Here is a 6848-nt window from a genome sequence, read left to right as displayed (position 1 = left end):
TTACCCAACTATGACGACTTCCGCTTCTGTGTAACCCAGAAATGTGAAAAGCTAATGTTTAGCCTGCAACCCTTGCAATTTGTCTGAAAATAATCTACATATTACAGTTTTTTACAATCACTTTGCTACTATTTTCAGAACCTTGATGTCATTTTTCAAAACTCTAGACACAAAACTCAAAACGGTTATCACTTGTAACACAGGCTGTCCAATGTTCAAAACACTGCATTGTGCATTCACATCTTTAAAGAAATCTTGCACTTGCACAATCATTGGTTCAAAAAACTAATTTACTGTGAAATACCATTGAAACATAACTATAGATCACCCACACACAAGCAACCGATAGTTTCACTGTGTCATTGCTCGTACAATCATTAAATATTGTAGAACAAAATAGGTGATACAGGTTTCATTATGGTACTACATGTACAGTAAATACATCTCTGTAAAAGCACTAGTAGAGAGAATACGACAGACACAGTGGAAGCATTGAACAAAGTTTGTAATATATTGATGCAAAACACTACAGTACAATCACAACATAGGGTTATTTGAATCAAAGCAAAAATAATTAGCTATGAAATAGAATAGAAAAGACAGTACTGTAAAACATCAAATGCAGTGTTCCTCAACTTGCTTGCTTGTACTGTAAGAAACAAAAGAGTGATTATCTATACAGTGCAGTGCTGTCAATACTGTAAATAGTCTGAAGAGGTGATACAGTATTTGGGACCATAGACACAGTGTCTGATGAAGCATTATGATCAAATATTACAGTAGGCTACATCCATGGATATTGTAGTCTAATTGGTTCATGCTCAATTAGCGTGGAGCAAGGACCAATTAGACTACAATATCCATGGATCGTTATCTTGAAACTTTCATGATTTAGTAAACATGAAAGATTGTTTGTCTGTTTCCATACAACTATGCATTAAGAGTAATGCAACAGTAACTTATCATTTTGAGCAGTTGTATCAATTGATAGTTAGATCAATGTAAGGAAATGAATAGACACTCATTTGAAATGTAATGTGTGAATTGCCTTTTGAAATAGTAGTACTTTGATGTTAAGTTGTGTCATATTGAACAGGTGATTTTTGTTGAATGAACAAATGATCTAAGTTTTATGTGTATTGTATCCAAGCAATTGAGAAAAGGGTTAGAGTTTTGAAAAATGTGCTTTTTAATCATTGGTTGTGAGTTTTGTGTCTAGAGTTGTGAAAAATGACATCAAGGTTCTGAAAATAGTAGCAAAGTGATTGTAAAAAAACTGTAAATAAATGTCAACCATTTTAAATAGACACAGTATATTAAAGAAACAAAAAACAAAAAAACAACAAAAAAAAAACATTTAACCACTTAATTGCATTTTTTCTTTTCACATTTTTGGTAGGCTAATCATCATAAATTTAATTAGGTATCAGTTGAAAGCTTAAAAACTCGAATCGGATATTGCATTACCATCGACAGGGTACTTTAAATCCTTTTAGCCTTTAATCCTTTTCATGTCTGTGCAAAAAGAGGGGGGGGGGGTGTTTAAGAGGTTAATGTGTATAAAATAGCTACTTTTCACATTAGCTTCATTTTATAATAGTTATAGTTTATCTAAAATATCTAATAGGTCTCAAAACAAGCATGTGATTTGTGGCTGTATTTCGTTAGCAAAAAAAACGTCTAATGAAAAAAAAAATTGTCTAATGTGCTCTAATGGAAATGATGGGATGGGGGGGGAGGGGGTTAAATTACTTATGACTCTTCCCACAAACCTACCTACCATTTATGTTCATGATTTATTCATTATTTTCTAGAGGGGGTAGGGTGTGATTGCGCTGTAGAAAAGTGTTTCCTCTTATGTCTTCATACCCCTGCAGCCCCATCAGAAACACTCATCGACATCAAACTGCAATGTGCAATCTAAATTACCATTATAATTGATAGGCTATTATTAAAGTCATCACTGTTAAAGTGAGTACACTGTACGGCACATATTAGGCCTATATGCTATTTTATTTTTTAATTAAATACAAAGAATTGAAAACTAAACTAATCCATTGTTAACTAATTGTTGTTATTGTTAACTAATTTTAATCCATTGTGTGTGTGTGTGTGTGTGTGTGTGTGTGTGTGTGTGTGTGTGTGTGTGTGTGCGTGCGTGCGTGCGTGCGTGCGTGTGTGTGTGTGTGTATTTAATGGGTTTAATGAAGGAAAACAAAAATCTTTCCAAGTACACGTACTTGGTTTGGAATCACTAGAACACTCCGACTCTTTATCATAAATGCACAAACAGTGAGAAGGAACGAAAGCAGGAGAAAGACGAGAATTCCTATTCAAAGCTTCCTTGTGACAAGTGTTTTTGGCCAAGCGAGTGTTTCTGGAAATACCAGCTCTGATCTTGCCAAACTGATACTCTCTTTCTAGTGGATCGACACAGACAGTCTGAACGATTGCCAAAGTAGAATTCCGATCATTTCTTCCCCTCAAAATTGACAGAAGACAAACGGAAATTAATCTTAAAGGGAAAGTCACCCTCATGTTGTTTCAAACCTGCATGAGTTTCTTTCTTCTGCCGAACACAAAATATATTTTGAAGAATGTTGGTAATGAAAGAGTTGACGGTAGCCATTGTATGGAAGCTTGTTTCCGCCACAAAATAAAAAAAAATAAAAGATAATTGCGACTTTTTATCTCACAATTGCGAGTTTACATCTCGCAATTCTGACTTTATTTCTCAGAATTGAGAGATATAAAGTCAGAATTGCGTGTTTTAAAGTCGCAATTGCGTGTTATAAAGTCAGAATTCTGAGATATAAAGTCAGAATTGCGAGATATAAAGTCAGAATTGCGTGAAATAAAGTCACAATTGCGTGTTATAAAGTCAGAATTCTGACTTTTTTCTCGCAATTGCGACTTTATATCACGCAATTCTGACTTTATATCTCAGAATTCTGACTTTATATCTCAGAATTCTGACTTTATATCACGCAATTGGGAGATATAAAGTCAGAATTGCATGATATAAAGTCAGGATTGTGAGATATAAACTATTCTGAGGTAAAAAAAAAAAAAAAGTCCGTCTTTTTTTTCCCCTTAGAATTGGACTTTGTATCTCACAATTCTGAGAAAAGATGTCAGAATTGCGAGATATAAACTCGCAATTATGTGTTATAAAGTCAGAATTGCGTGATATAAAGTCAGAATTCTGAGATATAAAGTCAGAATTGCGTGATATAAAGTCGCAATTGCGAGAAAAAAAGTCAGAATTCTGACTTTATAAGACGCAATTCTGACTTTATATCTCGCAATTCTGACTTTATATCTCAGAATTCTGACTTTATATCACGCAATTCTGACTTTATATCTCAGAATTCTGACTTTATATCACGCAATTCTGACTTTATATCTCTTTTTTTTGTAAACTCGCAATTGTGAGATAAAAAGTCGCAATTATCTTTTATTTTTTTTTATTTTGTGGCGGAAACAAGCTTCCATACTATTGACTTCCATAGTAGGAAAAAAATTATTTATGCCTCTGAGTCTGAACTTATGATTTCTCTCAACATGGGGACAGAAGAGCTGTCAGTCAGTACATGGGAAAACATTTTAGTTTAAAAAGTAATTTGTAACTTGCGCTACTTGTTATCCGTTAAAACATTTATAATTTTGCACGATTTCCATTTGAAATAAATGTTTTTCTTTTTTAGCATTCATCAAAGAATCTTGAAAAAAAATATCATGGTTTCCACAAAAATATTAGGCAGAACAGTAAAAAGTGAACAGTTGGATCAACTTAAAAAAAATTACTTCAATTGGTAACACCTAAAGAAATTAAGTTTTCTCAACTTAAATTATCACATTTTTCACGATAAATAGTGATAATTTAAGTTGAGAAAACAATTTCTTTAGGTGTTACCAATTGAAGTAATTTTTTTAAGTTGATCCAACTGTTCACTTTTTACAGTGAACATTGATATAAGAAATTATAATAAATGTTTCTTGAGCATCAAATCATCATATTAGAATTATTACTAATGAATAATTATTAATAATCATTACTAGATAATAATTACTAATAGAATTATTATCATGTTACACTGAAGACTGGAGTAATGATGCTGAAAATTCAGCTTTGATCACAGGAATAAACATTACACTAGCAAACAGTTATATTAAATTATAATAATTTGTCACAATACTACTGTTTTTACTGTATTTTTGATCATTAATGCAGCATTGGTGCACAGAAGAACGTAAATGTCCAATAACACAGCACATAATAGTAGTTTGACCTCATGTGGTTGACAACATTTTCCAAATAAGAAAACATCCTTTCACTAACCATTGCTGAAAAAAAAGTTAAACTATAACGAGTTTCAAGCCATACTTTTTAGACATTACCTATGTGTAATGAGAGCAGGAATGTTGCAAATCTAGGCGTGTCATTAAAACATTTCCTAATGAGTAAAACTGTATTATCTCCATAGCAGAATACACATTCCATGTGGTGAACTTCTTTTCACGTTTTGTTTTTTACATTGTTGCTTGTTGGTGTATTTTTGCATTTAACATAACACAACCCTTCCTCCTGCCAATCATTAGCCTACACACAGTCCTGGCCTTCATCTGACACACACAGAGTCATGACAGTCCACGTGTTTTTACAATTCACTGATTGAAATATGTTTTTGCCTGTGACAAACATGAGAGGAAATATGGAAAAGAAAGTTGGCCATCACGCCTTTGCTGCCCTCACATGGCAACACTTGGTTTGTACAAGATTTTTTATGAGTACTTATGATCAAATAGTTCCAAAATAGAACAACATTCTTACATTAGTAGCGGACATAATATTCTGTTAAAAATTCATCTTAGTGTGAATATTAATTCTTAAATTATCAAGCAAGAAATGCATTTTATTTTCAGTAACAAAAGTAAACTATCACCAAGAAGATTTTCTGATTTTCTGTTACATTATACTATGATTTTGAAGTCAAAGCAACAAAATGCAGGTGATTTGGATTAAGGCCTTTATTTATTTATTTATTTTTTACTTCTATTAGGCCTACACTGATTTTTTTTCTTTTTTTTTTTTTCTATGGTATAGTTCCATTTGTTCTCTCCCGTCAGGACATGAATTATTAATATGGTTGCATTGTGACCATTTGTCAGTTTACACTTTTGTTTTTAATTCATTCTGTTTAATCTTGTAAATTACTTTTAATTTATTTAGTAAAATTATTGGTGTCAAGGTGTGTTTGTATATAAAGGTGCGATGTAACTTTTGTCCCTCTAGTGGTGCAAAAACAAAACTGCATGAATGTTGCTTCGGTTCTGCGTGACTGTGCAGATGAATATGATTATCATACTGCTCATAAAACATTCAGTAAGCTTAAAAGATATAACCAGTTTAGATTTAGAAAGGATCTGACTAACTAAAGACGTTACTGTAGCTTTAAACATTAATAGACACAGTACTTCCTTGAAAATAAATTCCAGCACAGCGACAACAACCATAACTAGAATGTACATTTCCTGAATAAAATGTGAGTGGTGCTTGCGGTGGTAAAACTCAGCACTCGGTTGCTAGTGTGTTCTGCATGACTGCATACGAGCCAACAAACATGTCTGTAAGATATTGTGGGGGTGAAATATGGCTTCTATATGTTGTAATATGGTTGCTAGGTAGCTCTAAACGGTTGCTAGGGTGTTCTGGGTGGTTGGTATGGTGTTGCTAGGTGGTTGCTAGGGTATCCTGACTGGTTGCTAGGGCATTGCTAGGCAGTTGCTAAGGTGTTCTGGGTGGTTGCTATGGTATTGCTAGGTGGTTGCTATGTTGTGGTTTAGGTGGTTTCTAAAGTATTATGGGTGGTTGCTAGGGTGTTCTGGGTGGTTTCTATGGTGTTGCCAGGCAGTTGCTGGGGTATACTGGGTGGTTGCTCGGGTGTTGCTATGGTGTTACTAGGTGGTTTCTATGGTGCTCTGGGCGTTTGCTTGGCAGTTGCTAAGATATCATGGGTGGCTGATATGGTGTTGCTATGGTATTCTGTGTGGTTGCTCTGGTGTTGGTAGGCGGTTGCTAAGGTGTTCTGGGTAGTTTCTAGGCAGTTGCTAAGGTATTCTGGGTGGTTACTAGGGCGTTGCTAGGGTGTTCTGGGTGGTTGCTAGGCAGTTGCTAAGGTGTTCTGGGTGGTTGCTATTGTGTTGCTAGGCAGTTGCTAGGGTATTCTGGGTGGTTGCTAGGGTGTTGCTATGGTGTTACTAGGTGGTTGCTATGGTGCTCTGGGCGTTTGCTTGGCGGTTGCTAAGGTATCATGGGTGGTTGCTAGGGCGTTGCTAGGCGGTTGCTAGGGTGCTCTGAGTGGTTGCTATAGTGTTGCTAGGCGGTTGCAAATTCCAGCACAGCACTACAACAACCATAATGAAACGATTCACACTAGATAATGTTTTACAATGAACTATATCAGAGAGCTACATGTGGCAATTTATCTGTTCAATAAAATAACTCACCAGTTGAGTAATAAAAACATTTCAGATCCCTCAGTTCTCACCATCTCCAAAAAGCCAAGCTGATGTTGAATCTTGTTTTACGAGCTCTGGCGCGTTCTCTTTTTTTCATGTTCTCGAGCTGACACAAGTTAAGTTATTTTAAGACTTAATTCAAATTTTAGGCTATAGCACCTTTACATTTTACGTTCTGTGAATACATTTACTGCTTTCCTTTATATAGGTGAATTCAACAAACCAAAAACCATTCGTGACATACATGCCTTCAGCTTTTGTAAGTTCTAAGAATGTCTCAAAGCAATGTAAAGCATAGGACATACAATTTCAATAAAAGGCCTTCT

Source organism: Scardinius erythrophthalmus (genome assembly GCF_964197995.2).
Source record: "Scardinius erythrophthalmus genome assembly, chromosome: 1".
Taxonomy (NCBI): domain Eukaryota; kingdom Metazoa; phylum Chordata; class Actinopteri; order Cypriniformes; family Leuciscidae; genus Scardinius; species Scardinius erythrophthalmus.
Note: the sequence above shows the minus strand (reverse complement) of the source record.